The sequence below is a fragment of the Colletes latitarsis genome, chromosome 10 (genome assembly GCF_051014445.1).
Source record: "Colletes latitarsis isolate SP2378_abdomen chromosome 10, iyColLati1, whole genome shotgun sequence".
Lineage (NCBI taxonomy): Eukaryota > Metazoa > Arthropoda > Insecta > Hymenoptera > Colletidae > Colletes > Colletes latitarsis.
In genome coordinates, this window is record NC_135143.1 from 3,966,714 (window position 1) to 3,988,379 (window position 21,666).

Here is a 21,666-nt window from a genome sequence, read left to right on the forward strand (position 1 = left end):
TGGAACATTATAACAAAAATTGTGAAACTTTGGTCAAAGTTACACCAAAAGTTTCAACATCAACTCGCGAGCATTTCCAGAATATTCATTGCGAAACCGAAAGAAGATTTTCGTTAAAAATGACACAGAAAAGTAGGAATTCTCTGGGCACCAATCGAGCGATTCGGACATTTCGAAATGCATCTTTAAAACCGCTCGAGCGTCCCCGTACTGTTCCACCGTCATATCTCGGAAGCGAAGCATAATTAAAATAAAATACGAATAATTAAATTTTCCATATTTTTATTAAATCTTGAATAACTGCGAGAAACGCGGTACCAAAGTCCCGTAGTTATAAAAGCATGATTAATTTTCAGTTTCCAGAAAAACACAGGCCGAGCCACGGCCTTTTGCTTTATATTTTGCCGACCGTAGAAAAGGACACCGAATGGAGGATAAATAATAATAACACAATGAGAAACTTATTTACTAATATATTTGTGAGGCCTTTTTGATTAAAATGAGACCAAACACGATATAACTTGGATCATATTTGCGTATTTAATGAATTACAATAGGCACAAGTACGCGGGAGTGTGACGTAAAGTGCCTAACAGGTAGTTCCTATGAAAATAAGATAAGAAGAGCAATATTAGAAGACAATAAATAATAAAAGAAATAGATTAATAACAAGAGGCCTTATGACAAAAACTATGTATATCAAAGTATTATAATACTATAGGGTTATACTATAGTTATACTATTATATTTGATATATTTTTTATTTTTTTATATTATTATAGTTTTAAAAATTACATTGTAGGTATATAAAGTCTTTGTATTTTAGATTTCATATTATCCCTGGGAAAAATTTTAATGCGAGATTCTAGAGGTCAAATTAAGACGAAAATCAAGAATACCAATTTATTGATGGAGGCTTCGTTAAAAAGTTATTAACGTTTAAAGTTCCGCCCGTACTGAATTTTTTTCTCGAAAATGTGCAGGATTTCCAGGGTATGTTTATTCACCAAAAACGATTGCAACTGCCCCCTGCAACCGAAAATAATTTTTTCAGAATGATTTGAAACTTTTCAATTTTCAGGGTAACAGACAGTTATAATCAGACATTATATTTTTAGTAATGAATTTTTTTCTCGTAAATGCGTAGGAATTCGGGGGTATATATATTCACTAAAAATGATTGCAATTGACCCCCACAATCAAAAATAATTTTTTCCAGAACGATTTGAAATTTTTTATTTTTGTCAAAAAAATTCACACCTTCTCGAATTTTTTTCTAGAAAATGGGTAGGATTTCCAGGGTATGTCTATTGAGCAAAAATGATTGTAATTGACCTTTGCAACCAAAAATAATTTTTTCAGAACGATTTGAAACTTTTTTTTTTCGTCGACAAATTTAGGCACCTACCCTTGTCGATTTTTCTTAAAAATTCGTTTTTGATTTTTAGTAATTTCGTTTGACGTCCTACAGAAAAGTTGTTTCATACTTTTTTGAAAGTACAAATGAGCTCTACTTCATAAAAAAATTTCATTGAAATATATTCACTATCGTAGGAGTTATGGCTGTTTGAAAATTGGACCATTTTTATGGGGTTTCTCTCATTTTGCGGGGTCAAGGAACAACTTTTTGAATATTTTTATAATTGCTACACATTCTACACTAAAATACGCGTCGTTTGTTTTTTTAAACATTAAAATCGTCCAATCCATTCAGAAGTTATGGTGTTTTAAAGATTCGCATGAAATTTCCGGGGTACATTTCTGGCCATAGATTATATTTTCGTTTAGGAATTTTTTTTCTCGAAACTGAGTAGGATTTCGGGGGTATGCCTGTTGACCAAAAATGTTTGCAATTGACCCCTGCAACTAAAAATAATTTTTCCAAGACGATTCAAAAGTCTTTTTTTTCACCCAAAACTTTCAGCACTTAATCGAATTTTTTTCTCGAAAGTGGGTAGAATTTCGGGGGTATATATAATGACCAAAAATGATTGTAATTGACCCCCGCAACCGAAAATAATTTTTCCAGAACGATTTGAAATTTTTGAATTTAATTGTTAATAACTTTTTAACGAAGCCTCTATCAATAAATTGGTATTCTTAATTTTCGTCTTATTTTGGCCTCTAGAATCTCCCATTAAAATTTTTCCCAGGGGTGGCCGAACACCCTGTATATGCGTCGCCAAATGGTCGGCAGACCTATTGGTTTTATGACATGACCTGAGCCGACGTCGAACAGAGAAAAATCACGAAGATTCGGAAATACAAAATATATCTATTCTCAACAGAAAGTTAAACAAAACAGACAGAATATTCTTCTTTCCGTTGAATTTTTTAATCCGTCCGGTCATGAATCGCAAAGTCGTCTGGGATTACCGCACGTAGAGAACTAAATTGTTCTCCGGGCTAAGAATTCCCCAGGAACGCTCGGTACCGGTACGTCGCGTCAGAGCGTATCCCTTTCATTCCCGCAGCTAGTATTTTCTTCACCTTGGACCACAGATCATTTCCAGCAACAACAGCATCCGTCAACGATGCCAGCAGCATCCCGGCTATTCCCACATATACCGCAACGATACATCACACCTTTATCTACAACTGAATATCGATCGAACTCTCTTCTTCCTCGTTCTGTTCACCGTTCTCCGGATTCTCTTCTTTCGCGTTCTGCCTCGGCGTCGGCGATAACTTTATTTCTCAAAGTAAAGCGCCTCAAAAATCGCTCCCTCGACGGAGGCATCGGGTCGATCAACGGACAACTTCTAATAACGTTATCAGAACTTCCCGCGGTGAGGAGGGGGGGAGGGGTCAGTTTTTCTACGGGAAACGACGATGAAAAGGCGTCTCCCTGGTCCCGTTCCGAGTGAATGGACGCGCACGCATACCCGATCGGGTTACGCGTCTGAAAGGGAAGTAATCACTTACTCGGAGGAGGGCATTTTCGCGATGGCATGCCCCGTTTGAAAAGAGTAGTCGGCTCCCAGTTAGGGCAAAGGAAGTCGCTACCTGTTACGGGGCGTCCCTCTTCCCGTCGCAGGGAGCTGCGAAGCTGTTCAAGCGTAGGAAATCGACGATCCTTCGGACGCCCGACCCGCGCGCGGATTTTTCTCGTAGTCTACGATCCATAGAGCAATACAACTGAAAAACCTATTTTTTTTTTCTTATTGAACGTGGTTATAATGAATTTCAGGTTTTACTAAACACTCTTTGTTTGGCACGTGTAGTTATCACATCGACTTTAATACAAGGTCTACAATACGAAACAAAGCAACAGTATTTATATGTATAGTCCGGGCCACAATATAGCGAGGTCGTAAATTCGAGTGGGTGTCAAAGTTTGCACGTTTCAGCTACCGAAACAAATGAATTGACAGAAATACGAGCAGCTAAGGGCCTTAGACCATAGTCACGGCCGTACGAAGAAATATTTTATCTAGTGTCGCCATTTTTAGAGGTATCATAACAGGTACAGGTCTTACTCAAGTCTTTAATATCTTAATTTACCTGCTTATAATACAGGGTGTTCGGCCACCCCTGAGAAAAATTTTAATGAGAAATTCTGGAGGCCAAAATAAGACGAAAATCAAGAATACCAATTTGTTGATAGAGGCTTCGTTAAAAAGTTATTAACAATTAAATTAAAAAATTTCAAATCGTTCTGGAAAAATTATTTTCGGTTGTGGGGGTCAATTATAATCATTTTTGGTCAATAGACATACCCTCGAAATCCTAATCATTTTCGAGAAAAAAATTCCTTACCGAAAATATAATTTTAGGCCAGAAATGCTTCCCATAAATTTCATGCGAATCTTTAAAACACCATAACTTCTGAATGGATTGGACGATTTTAATGTTTAAAAAAACAAACGACGCGTATTTTAGTGTAGAATGTGTAGCAATTATAAAAATATTCAAAAAGTTGTTCCTTGACCCCGCAAAATGAGAGAAACCCCATAAAAATGGTCCAATTTTCAAACAGCCATAACTCCTACGATAGTGAATATATTTCAATGAAATTTTTTTATGAAGTAGAGCTCATTTGTACCTTCAAAAAAGTATTAAACAACTTTTCTGTAGGACGTCAAACGAAATTACTAAAAATCAAAAACGAATATTTAAGAAAAATCGATAGGTGGTAGATGCCTAAATTTTTCGGCGAAATTGAAAAGTTTCAAATCATTCTGGAAAAATTATTTTCGATTGTGGAGGTCAATTATAATCATTTTTGGTGAATAGACATACTGCCGAAATCTTACCCACTTTCGAGAAAAAGATTCAGTACTGGCGGAACTTTAAACGTTAGTAACTTCTTAACGAATCCACCATCAACAAATTGGTATTCTTGATTTTCGTCTTATTTTGGCCTCTAGAATCTCCCATTAAAATTTTTGCCAGGGGTGGGTGAACATTCTGTATATGCATGTAGAAAATGAAAAAAGGTAGTGCAGTTACGGATACAGAAAAACATTCAGAAAGGCACCCTCAAGCAAGATGTCATGTACGGCCCTAAGTGCCGCAGCAGGAGTCGGTCCCAACTCTCAAGAGTTTAGTTTACGACCTCGCTATATTTTGGCCCAGACTATAATATAGAAATATAGCGAGGTCGTAAACTAAACTTTTAAGGGTTGGGACCGACTACTGCTGCGGCACTTAGGGCCGTACATGACATCTTGCTTGAGGGTGCCTTTCTGAATGTTTTTCTGTATCCGTAACTGCACTACCTTTTTTCATTTTCTAGATGCATATATTATAAGTAGTTAAATTAAGATATTAAAGACTTGAGTAAGACCTTTACCTGTTACGATACCTCTAAAAATGGCTTTTTAAAAATGGCGACACTAGATAAAATATTTCTTCGTACGGCCCTGACTATGGTCTAAGGCCCTTAGCTATTTGTATTTCTGTCAATTCACTTGTTTCGGGATCTGAAACGTGTAAACTTTGACACCCACTCGAGTTTACGACCTCGCTATATTCTGGCCCGGACTATACATTTCGCTTTTAAAGAAGATAAGGTAGTTATCTTCTACATCTATGGCTATTACATTTATCCTCTTAACATTTTTAAACTTTATTTTAACACATTGGTATCGAATAATGTATATACAGTTACGGACAAATGTATTGGCACAGGCAATGTTTTATAATACAATCGTGTGTAAATTAGAAACGAAGAATGATACTTGACCGAATCTTGTTTTAAAATACTGTCTCAAGTTTCTAAATTAAATGTAAAAAAAATAGGAAATTCAAGAAACTATATAATTGGTAATAACAGAAAGTGTACACAGTGAACTGTTTTTATTGAAACAAACTTGTTATTATATCATATTTTTTCTAAATACTTGGAATGTTCGTACGCATGTTGTGGTACGGAATACCCATTGATCGTTCAATTCAAACTGATCGTCTTTTATTACCATTAGTAAACACGTTTAGACAAAAAAACACGAAACAAAATTTCATCTTTATGATAATAACGATTATCGAAGAATTTTCCACAAAGAAATTGTTCGCTACTTAGGCATACACCTAGATATTAAGCTAAATTACAACCACCACTTGCAAATTCAGATAAACAAAGCTCAAAAGGCATTTTTTGCTTAAAAACGTCTTTTCTATTCAATGAATCTTAACAATTCTATTAAAATACTTTGCTATAAATCTTTAATTTGATCTATCTTAAAATACGGATATTCAATTTGGTTTAATATTAGCGTTAAGAAGATGGAAAAATTCAATTAATGGAACTTCATTACATCATTACTTCATCATTTTATGGGTATTCAATTTGGTTTAATATTAGCGTCAAGAAGATGGAAAAATTCAATTAATGGAACTTCATTAGGATAGGTTGGAACAGCGACCCCGAAAATTCCTATACATAGCATTTTTAAAAACATTCTGACGTTTTTAATACTTCGCCAGCTTTTCCGCGTTTTACGCTTACGGCGATCTCGTAAATTCCATCGTACTTTGAAGAACAACAGTTTAGAACGCGCATAACTGTTCCGTGACCAATTGGTAAGATTCTTTTTACGATTTCAGCTTCGAACCAGAAGTGTTGTAGCGTAAGTATTCCTTTTTACGATAAGTCGTATTATATTTCGATACGATTTGTCGAATGACAGGTCGTTACGACTCTGGGGAAAAGAGGACTACAAGATGGTAGACACATCATTGGCAATAGAATTGAAATTGTTTCGATACTATCGATATGTTAACGTTTGAAATTGATACTCCAATACCAAATCATTCTACGTGACGTTATCAAACTATTGAAAATTTATTAAAACAGATCTATCGTATCGATACTTATCGATTATATCAAGTTTGACATCTGTTTAATTATACTCACAATTATACAGACAGTCGGATTGTCAAAATAGTAATTTTCAAAAGTTAGAAGAAATATATGTATATAATACTTTCCGTAATAAGTATATTTAAAATTTTGTTTTATTACTTTTTTGCATCATGACAGCAATTATTTAATTGAATATGGCAAATTCTTCTTGAAAGTAATACTAATGAAAATTTGTAATAATAATTTAGGCGGACAAGCGATAATATGAAATTTGCAACGATAATAAATAAAATGCAACTTACAAAATTAGGACCAAATGACTATTGAGTCGTTCCCAGAACAAATCGATTAACTCCATAAAATAAGAAGTGTAGAAATGTGATGAAATAATGTACATTGTTTTTTAAAATTCCCTTTATAATATAAATTCAAATAAACTTTGTAGAATGCATAAATACAGATGCAGAACTAGATGCATAACATAGAATAGCTTTAAAGTAATCGTCAGTAATGTTACAATTTTTGTGACGAAGGGAGTTAATCGGTTTGGCAAGTAAAATAATAAGTGAAGTTAAATTCAGTGTTCAAATATTTAAACTTTTATTACAGGGGAAGCTAATATTATAAATTAATTATTACAAATTTTTATTATAGATTTTTCATAAAAATGAATATTAACAGTGCTGTTATAATATATTATTTTTTATTAATTCATCAGTAATATAAATGATGTCTTTTTCATCAGCTGTATGTGAGGTCCTGTCATTTCAATTAGTTCTCAAGTTTTTATAGTAATCATGTTTAACAGGAGGAATGACTTTTAGCAGGTCCATCATGTTTCTCCTTTTTTCTCTTGACACAGTTGTTGCGTTGACGGTTGGCGAGAAAAGTTAAACTTGGTGGCCGCATCTCCGTATGGCATCTTGGAGGTCGGAACGAAAGCTCCCGCGGACCAAACGCCGGTATGAATATGTGTGTGAATGGGCTGCTCTCGAAGTCGAATCCTCTCGACTCCTAGCTACGTATCATAAAAAAAAGAGTCGCCGACACGGAGGACCCCTCTTATTATGCACGTTCGAGGAGCAGACCCCCGAACGCATTTCGGCTTAAACCTAAATACTTTGTTCATCGATACGCATTTGACCTTAGCCTAAACACTTCCATCATCGACACCAACGATAAGTTTTCCTTCTCGTGTCAATGTTCCTTGGTTAAACATATACACTAATATACATTTCTTACATAACAGCATAAAATAAATACGTTGCATAATGGTATTGCAAAATGCCAAAGTTATTTGTAAGCTTTGCTTATGTTTTGTAAAAGTTTGCATATGAAAACTAATATTTTCCCTCGTCTTATTATTATTACATTTAGTGACGCCATTCAAATTAAGTAGACTCAACAATTACGAGGACGTTTCATGCAAATAATAATTGTATTACAATCGGAAATGTTAATTGATTGTATTTACTAATATTAAAATTTGGAATGAAAACTTCATGGAAATTCGATACGTTTAATTAAATGTATTTAATTTCGGCACATTCTATCCTATTTACTCGCGCGAACAAAACAAAACTCAATATATACACGTTGGAAATATGGAAGATAAATTTACTGGGATTCGATTATTGTTAAAAACAATAAACGATGTCGCAATTCGCGTAATAAATTATATAAACGCTCTTATACTTCGTTGTAAACGTTTCGTCACTCAAAATAGTCGAGGTGTAACGATTAAAGCTCCGTCGATGAAATTTCGCAAATCTAAGAATGAAATGATTAAGCTTTTTAAACGATATCGATGAGCTCCTAACGGTGTTTGTTTGTTTCGTTTGGCAGAGATTATGGCTCGGGTAGTAAAGCTGCCTGACCAAATGGCGAATACGACGTATGTATATAATTTTCAACGCACGGTACGTCGTATATGAATATGATCCTTATTTACTGCCGCGTCGGGTTCGTACGTTGGAAATTTTAGCAGATCGTCTGCTAGTGTTGCTTAAACCCTTCGAATCACCAGGAATTCTCGTGAACAACAACGGCTTTGCTGGAAAGGGCTAGTCGTGTGCTGGCCGGCTGGAACTCATAAAATCGCGGAAACAGGCCTTCTATGGACGTTTATGTGTCTCGTTCGCTTACAGTTTACCGTCCTTTATGGGTTCTATAGTTTGAATGCGTAAATTATTTCCATATTATTCGATAACCGACCGGCGGTCTAGAATAATGCTCGAATTATATCAGACGCAAATACAGCCACAAAATATTATGTAATCATTCACCAATACTTCCGAGATTTATTTCTATTTCTTTAACACTAAACCTACTGCGACCGGTCAAATGATCAGTTTCAAAATTTCGTTTAGAATTTCTAAAACACTATATTATTTTAGCACCATTCAACTTCACGACTTTTCTTATAGTATACATACAATGAATTGTACAATATTCACTTCTATTCTTATTGTTTTTTTTCCGAGAAAAATATGTAATCTGTCTTGCCTACCACAACCGGTCATCGGACAGGTTGATTTATATTTTAACTGGACAAAATTTGGTATCAAATTCTGGTTAACTTCCAATGTATCAGTTTCCACTGTCTTAGAACAGACTAACAACGCGTATTAAAAACAGTTAAACTTTAGGCGCGTGCAGTTCCGAAACTATTAGTGTTTTATTAATTATTGAGGTATTGTTAGAAGCGGTAAAACCTCCCCTTTAAAATGGCTTTTGGTTTTTGTCGATCCGACTTTCCGTTTTCGAGATATCGTAATTTACGTAAAAGGTAATTTTTTAAATTCCGCTGTTCCTCGCTATTAATGCGTATTAAAAATAGTTAAACTTTAGGCGCGTGCAGTTCCGAAACTATTAGTGTTTTATTAATTATTGCGGTATTGTTAGAAGCGGCAAAGCCTCCCCTTTAAAATGGCCTTTGGTTTTTGTCGATCTGACTTTCCGTTTTCAGGATATCGTAATTTATGTAAAAGGTAATTTTTTAAATTCTGCTGTCCCTCGCTATTAATGCGTATTAAAAATACTAAAAGTTTAGACGCGTACAGTTCCGAAACTATTAGTGTTTTATTAATTATTGAGACATTGTTAGAAGCGGCAAAGCCTCCCCTTTAAAATGGCTTTTGGTTTTTGTCGATCCGACTTTTCGTTTCGAAGATATCGCAGTTTATGTAAATGGTAATTTTTTTAATTCGACTATCTCTGTCTTCGTCTATCGGAGTCGGACCTCCTTGTCGCACGTGCGTGGTGCTGACCTACCCTGCGTACGTGACTGTCGTGGCCTAGTTTCGGGGCGTAGTATTTCCAAGAATTTACTACGCATTGATCAATGAACTCGCAAGCGCAACAGTGAAACGTAAACAAACTTCGAAACCTTGTATCTCCGTAACTAACCACCGCATCGACTTGAAATTAAAATCGCTATATCTCTGGAACTAATAAAGCTATCGACTCGTACAAACGCTCATTTTAAAGGGCATTTCATCCTCTATCTGTTGACCGTATCACCAACTATAATTTATGCTGTTTTCCATGTTTATTTTGACATTTACTTTGACTTTATATGTTTAAAGAAGTTTAAGAAATTCCTATTGATCATAAGATTGATGTGGGATAAAACTTTATTATCAATTGTTTATTTAATTGAAAATGAATTTAAATACAGGATGTTTGCGTGATTACTAGCCAGCACTTTTTCTTAAATAGTTGTTTTCTCTAGAACTAACTACGGTATCGACTTGAAACAAAATTCATTTTCAAGGGTGTTTTATCTCCTATTCGATGAAAATTAAAAAATTTTTTAACATAAAAGAGAAGGATATATCACGAGTAAACATCAAAACGCAACTTTCTATACATATAATGCTAAAATTAGAAGTACGTTGCCTCGTAAAAGAGAAAAAGAAAGATTGGTCATTTGACCGGTCATGGTAGGAGTGGGTATACATGAAGTGCCGGTAGGTTTAATGTTAACGCCTTATGTGATTATCAAACTTACTATTTTTTGAACGTTTCTACGCCCCATTCACTCACTAATTGATTACCAGACTAGAAAAATGTGAAACCATATTCGCACAAATATTCTAATCGTGATAGATAGCTGCTAATTGTTCTTTGTTTTTTTTTAAATTCATTTCTACTAGTGGAGTGTTTCAAATGATTATTAAATCCAGTATCCTTACCATATACAGATCAGGCAAATAGAAATACTATTTCATTTTCGATATTTCATATGTTTTCAGACTCTATGTCAATAATCCGACTAAATTATTGTTTTACCGTTATAATAAGTATATCGTTCTGTTACAACTCATTGTGGGACAGAGTTTAAAATTCGCGGTCTTAGCGCTGTGCTTTTATTGGTTACGTGCGCGCACAGCTGTTCGCAGATTACCGTTCTACAGACGAAACTTTAAACGTTAGTAATGTTATAACGAAGCCTCAGTCAACAAACTGGTATTCTTGAGTTTCGTCTTACTTTGGTCTCTTGAATCTCGCCTGAAAATTTTTAAGGAAAGGTCGAACACCTTGTATATATCTGTACGTGAATGAATGGGAATGAATGATTTTTTAAATATGTTGCACGAACTGTGGTCGAGTGCGTCTTGGGTGGCTACGTAGAGTGGTGTAGTATGAAAGGAAAGACGTTCAGCACTTCCCTAGACAAGGCTGGAACACACATAAAATGGTAAAGCACTGTCGCCTTGACGGCACTTACCACATTTTTCTACGCACCCGTTTGGTTGTCTAGGCGGCAGGGGAGACGAACCTTTACGTGGCGCGTCCCCAGGTGGCTGATAGGGGAAACCGCTGGGATGGGATGCGGGGATGGGGTTATAAGCCTGAAAAGGTTGGTGCGCGCATCCTTGCATGGTGTTCCGGAGGTCGGAGCGAAAGCTCTCGTAGACCAAACACCGGTATGAATGTGTGATGTGTGTGAATGTGTGTGTGAGTGAGCTGGGCATGGGATATTTGCCGCGGGTTATACCTAAGGCCCACGTGGCCCCGCGGCCGACGCCTTAGCCCCATGTATGGGGCCGCGGGCGCTGGTGACCAGGTGCCTGCGGTTGAGGGGGAATACGGTGGGAGGAGTGCCTCCCATCGGGAGGGGCCAGAAAAGGCATAGCGCGGCGGGGCATTCTGTGATGGCTCACTAGAGTTTCTGGTCCCCCGTCAGACGCCTGAGAATGGTCACCGTGAGGTTTTAGCCGGTAAGAGTCCGGCACTACCCTTTGGGTGAACCCGCGGATGTCCATGAGAATTTCTCCACACACAAAAAAAAAAATCTCAATAGAACCTCATGTACCTATTTAGTTGTCCAAGCGGCAAGGGAGGAGAATCCCTACGTGGCGCGTCCACAGGTGGCAGATAGGGGAAGCCGCTGGGATGGAGTCTTCAGCCGAGAGGGCTGGTGGCCGCATCCTCGCATGACATCCCGGATGTCAGAGCAAAAGTTTCCACGGACCAAACATGAATATGTGTGTGAATGAGTGTGCGAATGAGTGTGTGAATGATGAGGTGGAATGGTAAGTACCCGGGGTTCTACCCAAGGGTTGGCCAGTTAGTCGCGGATGAGTTCTACGGTCAACAATAGTCCCGTGGCCGCGGCTCGGTCCCATGTTTCAGGGCCGCTGGTTCTAGTAACCAGGCACCTGCGGTTGAGTGAGTGTGTGATGGAAGGAGTGCCTCCAATCAGGATGGGCCTGAAAAGGCACACCGTGACGAGGGGCTATGTGATGTCTCACTAGAATTCCCGGTCCATCGCTAGGCACTTGAGGATGGTTACTGCGGGGGTTTTAGCCGGTAAGAGTCGGGCATTACCCTTTGAGAAGGCCTGCGGGTGTTTATGAGGATTTCCCCGTGTCGACAAAAAAAAAGTACCACTAGAAGGCCAGGACGAAACGTTTCTCTCTCCTTTTCTTTTCTTAGCTTCTTCTATTTCACATACAACTTTCTTCGTAGAGTAAATTGCAACATACGTGTGGCGATACCTGCCGTACTCGCCACCAGAGGGGCCGCTCTCTCGCAAGCGCTCGAGTGATTCTTCCGTTCCTATACAGGGTGTTCGGCCAACCCTGGGAAAAATTTTAAGGGGGGATTCTAGAGGCCAAAATAAGACAAAAATCAAGAATACCAATTTGTTGATGAGACCTTTGTTAAAAAGTTATTAAAAATTAAATCCAAACATTTCAAATTGTTCTGGAAAAATTATTTTCGGTTGCGGGGGTCAATTACAATCATTTTTGGTGAATAGACATACTTCCCAAATCCTATCCACTTTCCAGAAAAAAATTCGAGTAAGTGCTGAAAGTTTTGGTTGAAAAAAAGACTTTCGAATCGTCTTGGAAAAATTATTTTTAGTTGCAGGGGTCAATTGCAAGCATTTTCGGTCAATAGATATACCCCCGAAATCCTACTCAGTTTCGAGAAAAAAATTCCTTACCGAAAATATAATTTCTGGCCAGAAATATCTGCCCGAATTTTCATGCGAATCTTTAAAACGTCATAACCCCTGAACGGATTGGACGATTTTAATGTTTAAAAAAGCAAACTACGCGTATTTTGGCGGAGAATATGTACAAGTCGCAAAAATATTCGAAAAGTTGGTCATTGACTCCGCAAAATGAGAAAAACCCCATAAAAATGGTCCTATCTTCAAACAGCCATAACTTCTATAATAGTGAGTGTATTTTATTGAAACTTATTTCTGAACTAGTGCTCATGGGTATCTACAAAAAAGTATTAGACAACTTTTCTGTAGGGCGACAAACAATATTACTAAAAATGAAAAAGTAATTTTTAAGAAAAATCGACAAGGGTTAAGGTGTCTAAATTTTTCGACGAAAAAAAAAATTTTGAAATTGTTCTAAAAAAATTATTTTCGTTTGCGGGGGTCAATTTCAATCATTTTTGGTCATTACACATACCTTCAAAATCCTACGCACTTTCGAGAAAAAAATTGCTTACCGAAAATCTGATTAGGTGCCTAAATTTTTCGACGAAAAAAAAAATTTCAAATCATTCTGGAAAAATTCTTTTCGTTTGTGAAGGTCAATTACAATCATTTTTGGTGAATAGGTATACCCCCGAAATCCTACCCACTTTCTAGAAAAAAATTCGAGAAGTGAAATTTTTCGACGAAAAAAAAAAATTTCAAATCGTTTTGGAAAAATTATTTTCGGTTACGGGGGTCAATTACAATCATTTTTGGTGAATAGACATACCCCCGAAATCTTGCGCATTTTCGAGAAAAAAATTCAGTACTGGCGGAAATTTAAACGTTAATAACTTTTTAACGAAGCCTCCATCAACAAATTGGTATTCTTGATTTTCGTCTTATTTTGGCCTCTAGAATCCCCCATTAAAATTTTTCCCAGGGGTGGCCGAACACCCTGTATATCCGCTTTTCAACCGACTATCCAATAACCCGGCGTTTAAGACAGGGCATGCTAGGATGCCATTTATTGACGAGTCTCACTAGAAGGCCCAGAACGAAACCCTCCTCTCTCCTTTCCTTTTCTTAGCTACTACTATTTTGTTTATCACTTCCTTTGTAGACTAAGCAACGTATGTAAGCACCAATCAAATCGAACAAACATTGGACTAGTAACGGAACAGTTCACGCACACAAAATCAGTTTTCATTGGAAAATACAGCAAGCGCCGTAGTTCGCGAATCAAATATGTTTCACTGTTTTTGTGGATGGGTATTAATTAAACAAGACCCGAGGAGGGGGGTAGGAGGACACGAGTCCCATTTTTCATCGGTGATGCAACAATACGACATACTTTTCCTGACGGTTCGACGAGATGCGGGTACAATAACTATTCCCCACGCGACTACTGACAGAAAAGAAATGAATATTCGCGACGGTTTCCAGTCGGAAGGCACAGAAAATGCGACGTCCTTTTCCGTCGAATCGTGGTAATTCGTCAGACGAAATGCGTCCGATAGCGGCAGCGCGTAAATTGCACGTATCTTAACGTTGGCTACACAACCTGCTAGAAACATCCGGCAGTGTTTGGCAGCACTTTACAGCCGTATTACACGACTGCTCTCACCAAGTCACGTACGTAGCCGCGGGTTACCGAAGAAGTACGCGTTTGTCATAGCCCCGGCTTAGTAGGAACTCCCCTTATGAAAATGTCCAAATATTTAGAGAAGAACGGATGGGTTTCATAAGAGGTCTGTTCCAACGTATGCAGTGCCTGCATTTACCATGATATGTACACACTGGCTGCACACATTCGTACGTATTCCCCCGGACGCGAATGCGACGCAGACTGGATATTCTCCGTCGAATAGCGTCGCTAAAAATCCCGCGAAATACTGGGTGTTTCTAAAACGTTTTTCTGAAGCGTACAACTTCCACCTGCGTAAGTATTTTACTGGCCGTGTCGGCGAAACGATGTTCGCGCGCACGTTGGCTCGCGGTTGCATTCTTCGCGAGTTGACACTGTTGGAAATTTATACATTGCACGGTGGAGTATTTGCACCGGAAGGCTAGACGAAAGTTGATTTCAAAAACCGAGCGTGAACCAAAAAACTTTGGTCGATCAAGGCAGCCGAATATTTGCGGAATAATGCACCGATGTTCCCCTTCTTTACATTTTTACATTCATTTTATTGTACGCGTTTCTTTCTTAAGCATGGTCTGAAAGACTGTCGATTTTGGTAGCCATTTCTATATATCTTAATCTTAAATTAAATATTCTTCAATTTATATATTTAATCGCATAGTACGTATACTCAACGAAACAGCTGTACCTCGAATATTCGTTGAAATTTAATTGCAATTTTATTAATTCGGAAGAATTCGTTCGTGCAATTGTTATTTATTATTTATGACCGAGTAAAACGCGTCGTCATAATAAGTAAGCTTTTCCGCTTTATTCAGCACAGGATTTATAGACCTTAGATTTCATCCGTGTAAAAGCTTTCGGATTATAACGAACGCGTGAAACATAATTATGCTTCGAATGATGCTCCGAAATGGTAGACAATGAAAAGTTATCCAGCCATTTATCAATGTCTTCTTAAAATTGCGACAGTGTCTCGAATGTGTTTGATGTAGCGTCCCCTTAAATTATTATTTGCATCGTGACTTCAGTGCTCCGGTAATTAATTTACACGTTTTTCAAACTATTTTATCAACCGTAACGCGATGCTAAGATAAATAGTTCGTGCTCGCGGTACAGAATCGAGTAATCGTTTTCAGTCCCTTGCTTCGACGAGCGAATATTTCGTATGGCTGACTCTAAATAGGCCCATTCTACTGTTCCAAGCCGATTTGGTACAAATAATGAAATATTTGGCGACGTATGCATCACGGTAACAATTTATTTTGCAATACCGACGCACATAAACAAATGATGGAAAAGTGGAAACCTTAATGAGCTATATAAGGGGGTGTTTGCTGTACCATAAGCATATAGAATACCATTTCTTTTGAGGATACGAAAAAATATCAACAGAAGAGAATATAACCTTGTAAAAGTATTTCAACAAAACAACCTTCTTCTTTGAATTTTGTTCGTGTCGTGAAAAGAAACTGAGACGTTGCTAATGATTACATTAAAGTATGCATTTTAATTATCGACGCCAGTTTCTAGGTTTAGAAAATTGAGAAAAATAATTGTGAACCAGAATATACAATTAAAAAAAACGCTAAAAAGAACATACAGGGTAAAATTGCACATTAAAAAAAACAGACAATAGAAATAAACTTTGCAAAAAGAAAGAATGTCTTTGGTTAAAATTGCACATGGTTTCTAACACGTGAACTTTCTATTAGAGCACCATGCGAGACAAAAGAATTAAAAGAATACATTATGGCGACATCGCTATTCTACCTTACCGAACGGAAAAATGTTTGGAATAAAAGTTAATGAGTACTTTGGGAAGAACAAAGTGCAATAATACAAATTTCGAGAAATTGTTTTATTCGATAAAAAGCTCAGGTCAATTTGACTTATTTAAATAGTACTATGTATTTTTTACTTTATAGCATTATAACTGACGAACTTTATGCCATAATAATTTAGTAATATACATATATTTAAAAAAGGTACTGTAGAATATTATTGTAGGGATTTCAGTGAATAGACACACCTTTTTTTAACAAGAACATTTAATAACCTTTAAATAACAATTTAAATTCAATTGGTTTATGTTTTCTGGTGGATGCGTGCGTGATCTTTTGGGCAAGGGTTTTTAGTTTAAGTCAAGCAGTGGAAGGGACGTATTTGAAATATATTTATACTAAGTTTACAGTTGTTTTCCTGCAAATTCTACAGTACGTTTAAAATTTTTGATTGTATACGTATTTTCTTTTAAATTGAAACCAACTTCTGTATTACAAGTATTCGAATAATTCGATCAATTTTTTAGATATACATTATGTAAAATAAGTACCCGGAATTTGTAAATAAAACTCAAATTGCTTATTTAATTATCCAAATTTATTTTGTCGTCTTTAAAGTAGACCCCATTAGAAGCAATGCACATATGCTAACGCTTCTTCCAGTCTTCAAAACACTTTTTAAACGCTGAAGAAGGTAACGCCTTCAACTCCTTCTGCGAATTTTCTTTTATGGCCTCTATCGACTCAAAACGCCTTCCCCGAAGGGGTAATTTGAGTTTCGGAATCAGAAAAAGTCACAGGGGGCCATATCTGGTGAATACGGTGCTTGTTCGATCAAATTTGTTGAGTTCTTAGCCAAAAATTCGCGTAACAAGATCGACGTGTGCGACGGAGCATTATCGTGGTGCAGGATCCAAGAATTGTTTTTCCCCACATCTGGCCGTTTCCGACGAATATTTTCACGCAAGCGTCTCATGGCGCTCAAATAATATTCTTTATTTACTGTTTGTCCATCTGGAAGGAATTCCGAATGAACAACACCACGATAATCAAAGAAAACAGTGAGCATGACCTTAATTTTCGAGCAACTTTGACGCGGTTTTTTAGGGTTTGGTTTATTTTCTAAGCGATATTCCGAAGATTGTTGATTTGTTTGCATATTAATAGTACTCATAAACCCATGTTTCGTCATCGGTTATGATGCGTTTCATGAAGGTAAAGTCACTAGAAGCTCGTGAAATCATGTTTTCAGCAACTGCTTTTCGGTGTTCTTTTTGCAGAAGATTCAGCTCCTTTGCAACAAGTCGTACAGCGACGCGTCTCATGCCCAAAACTTCAGTTAAAATGTTATGCACGGATATGTGAGACATTTCCACTTCATGAGCCACCTCTCTAACACTCAGGCGACGATTATCGATGACCATTTTTTTTATCTTTTCGATGTTTTCGTCAGTCGAAACCATTGACGGTCGGCCGGCACGCGGCAAATCAAAAGCAGTCAAAATGACTGCATTGTGAAAGAATAACTAATGTGTAAAGAAATTTGTTTAAAATTAATTTTTAATATTTTTTATATTATTTACAGTCATACAACAAGTTATTAGTAAGTATTAAAAATAAAAAAAATTTACTTCATTTGGAAAAAAAAATAATTTATGCATTATTGTTTGTACATTTTAAGCAAATGAAAGTGGAAATCTTTTTATGTGTACATCTTTCGCAAACATACTTTTGACATTTTTCACATATATTATTTGTTTTTTTATTGTGGCAAAGTTGTACTTGACAAATTTTTCGTTTGTTAGAATATGCTGTATTTGATGATGTTGCAGTTGATCTTTGTGGGTCTCCATGTTCTCATGAATTTTTCTGTCTTGCAACTCTGTAATCGGTGGAAAGTTGTTCTGCTAATTGAAACAAGAACTGTTTTCGTTGTATTTGTATTCCTGTCGTCTTTGTAAAGGATCCAAGCATTTATAGCAGCCAAATCTAAAATATTGAAAAATATTTGGGGGGGCCATCTACGAGAACTAGATTTTACTGTATATTTTCTGGCCATTTGATCCATCATATCAACTCCAAATTTTGTTTTGTTATAAAATTTAATAGAGTCCGGTAACATTTTTTTATTCCTTTTATCAATTTTCACAATTGATATATATACAGGGTGTTCGGCCACCTCTGGGAAAAATTTTAATGAGGGATTCTAAAGGCCAAAATAAGACGAAAATCAAGAATACCAATTTGTTGATGGAGGTTTCGTTAAAAAGTTATTAACAATTAAATTCAAAAATTTCAAATCGTTCTGGAAAAATTATTTTCAGTTGCGGGGGTCAATTACAATCATTTTTGGTGAATACATATACTTCCGAAATCCTACCCACTTTCGAGAAAAAAATTCGAGTAAGTGCTGAAAGTTTTGGGTGAAAAAAAAGATTTTCGAATCGCCTTGGAAAAATTATTTTTAGTTGCGGGGGTCAATTGCAAGCATTTTTGGTCCACAGACATACCCTCGAAATCCTACTCAGTTTCGAGAAAAAAATTCCTTATCGAAAATGTAATTTCTGGCTAGAAATGTCTGCCCGAATTTTCATGCGAATCTTTAAAACGTCATAACTTTTGAACAGATTGGACGATTTTAATGTTTAAAAAAGCAAACTACGCGTATTTTGGTGGAGAATATGTACAAATCGCAAAAATATTCGAAAAGTTGGTCCTTGACCCCGCAAAATGAGAAAAACCCCATAAAAATGGTCCTATCTTCAAACAGCCATAACTTCTATAATAGTGAGTGTATTTTATTGAAACTTATTTCTGAACTAGTGCTCATGGGTACCTACAAAAAAGTATTAGACAACTTTTCTGTAGGGCGACAAACAATATTACTAAAAATGAAAAAGTAATTTTTAAGAAAAGTCGACAAGGGTTAGGTGCCTAAATTTTTCGACGAAAAAAAAAATTTTCAATCGTTCTAAAAAAATTATTTTCAGTTGTGAGGGTCAATTACAATCATTTTTGGTGAATAGATGTACTCCCGAAATCCTACCCACTTTGTAGAAAAAAATTCGAGAAGGTGTGAAATTTTTCGACGGAAAAAAAAAATTTCAAATCGTCTTGAAAAAATTATTATCGGTTGCGGGGGTCAATTACAATCATTTTTGGTGAATAGACATACCCCCGAAATCTTGCACATTTTCGAGAAAAAAATTCAGTACGGTCGGAACTTTAAACGTTAATAACTGTTTAATAAAGCCTTCATTAACAAATTGGTATTCTTGATTTTCGTCTTATTTTGGCTTCTAGAATCCCCCGTTAAAATTTTTCCCAGGGGTAGCCGAACACCCTGTATAATAGTTACAGTATGCTGGGCTGTGGTATCAAGCAGTCAGTGATACTCCTTCCCCCCTGAACTACGTTATAGCGCGTTGAAGGGGAACGACAATTTATCATGAACTTGTATGTTATCATGTGACGGTAATCAAAAAAAAATATAAACTGTTATTCCAATCCAGAGCCGATCTGGTCGTATAAGAAATTTACTCAATTCAATAATAAAAGTCATTTGATTATTTAAAATTTCCCAAGTAGTCAAAATGACTGCTTTTGGGCAATATAGGTATAACACATATACATATATGTATATATCGGAAATGAAGGAGGGGGGAGGCAACTACAATTATTAATAAACGCATTTATATGTTGTATAAAAAGTCACAAAATTCTAAGAAACTGTTTCATTATATACATAATTGTTTTTCTAATTGAAATTGAAAAGCAGTCAAAATGACTTCCTTAGACAATCTAGTGTTAAATACCTTGTACCATTTGTATGTTTGCGTTTTTGATAGGCACGACTTACTATAGGCTTTTTGTAACATTTTTAATGCTTCGCCACAAGAAATTTCGTTAGAAACGCAAAATTTAAGGCTAATTCTTTGCTCGACAGTTCTTTCCATCGCAAAAATCGCAGCGCACACTCGAGATCGACTGGTATAAATAACTGCCGTGAACACACTGGTTGTCATATTGCGATCAAATTTAGCGTAACAACTGAATACAATGTTGTCTACTTACACACAAAAATTTGTTTCAATACATGCACTGTGGGATTTGAAAGTGAGAAATTCCGGAAACTTATTTTACACAATGTATTACTAATATTGATCGAGACCTGCCCTGTATGTGATTTGTTTTTGACGATGGAAAAATGTTATAGGAAAATATTATTCCATCTTTGTTTGGAAGAGACAAATATCATGATAAGCATATTTTCTTGAGGCCATATTTTGTCGAGGTTTCAAGATCGTAGATGTTTTTACTTTCCGACTTATAAGAAAGGAAATGAGAAAAACTTAACTTATACTCCAGGAAAATTGTATGAAAGTTAATTTGTTATCGTATTTTATGCTGGACAAACTTTCGACGACTTATCGTTCACGTTGTTGAATGTAATAGGTTTGTTGTTATCATTATTATCAAGAAAAAGCTGTAACGTATAAGCCGGACTATAGAAAAATTCTTGTTTTAACAAATTATCAGCCTAGTTGCACAGTTCAAGTTAAAGAAAAGAAAAGGATTTGATGAAATTTAAATCAAACTTTTTATTTCTAATATTATTAATATTACTATTTGTTAACTCCGTAATTGATTCGGGAAGTTAAATTATATAGCAAATCAATGTCTTGTTGATTTACAAAAAAAAAACAATTTATTCAAAACAAAACAGCAACAATGTTTACTATTTTGATTACTTGTAAGGTGATCTAGTAACAGTCCAAATTTGAAGGGGGTATCACTTGTAAGGTGATATCCTTTATAATGTTCAAGTTTAATAAAATTCGCTTGTTCGCATCCGATGCGAAACCAAGTTCAAAGGTCCAAGTTCTTAATGTCCAAGTGATTCTCTTGAGAATGCAAGCAATTCTTTCGAACGTCCAACTAATTCGAGAATGCAGTCAATTCTGATTTTGTCCAATGTCCAGTCCTGGAGGAAGACTCCGTATATTCCTCTTAGTGTCTACCTGGAGGCGTTTGATGTTCGGATTGGACCTTGTCCTGCCCAATCCGAAGTTTAGACAACTTTTGGATTGTGCAACACCCACAGCCTGGTTTGTTTCATCTTGCAAATCAAGGCCTGCAGAACGTTGCACAATCCCTGGGTTTATTTATTACCCATTCTTTATTTTTACGGTCCTAGTGACTGTCCTAGTCTTGATGGTCAACACGTGAGGGTTTGTGTTACATCAATTGCTGTCGAGGGTGGTCTAACCAGGGATCGTTTCCAGAGAAATCTGAAACCGGCATAAGGCCAGACCTAGTCCTTTAGAAATGACATGGAGTCCGTGAAACATTGTGACTTCCTCAAAAACGGCACTGTTCATTGTCGACTGCAGCGAAAACCCTTCACGTGACAGCACCACTATTGTAGGAATGGATGTGGCGCGTGAATGTTTATCGATTGGTATGGCTGTGGAATATTTCG

General features: G+C 36.4%; 1 protein-coding gene and 1 non-coding gene across 3 annotated transcripts in view; one reads left to right on the plus strand and one right to left on the minus strand.

The window, feature by feature from the left end:
- The window catches only part of LOC143346552 (glutamate receptor ionotropic, kainate 2), a 216,424-nt gene that overhangs the window by 142,237 nt on the left and 52,521 nt on the right, over positions 1 to 21,666 (minus strand). The gene's annotated exons all lie outside the window — the stretch shown is intronic.
- LOC143347282 (U6atac minor spliceosomal RNA) lies at positions 10,947 to 11,050 on the plus strand. Its single transcript, XR_013080575.1, has one exon. It is a non-coding gene; the product is annotated as a U6atac minor spliceosomal RNA (small nuclear RNA).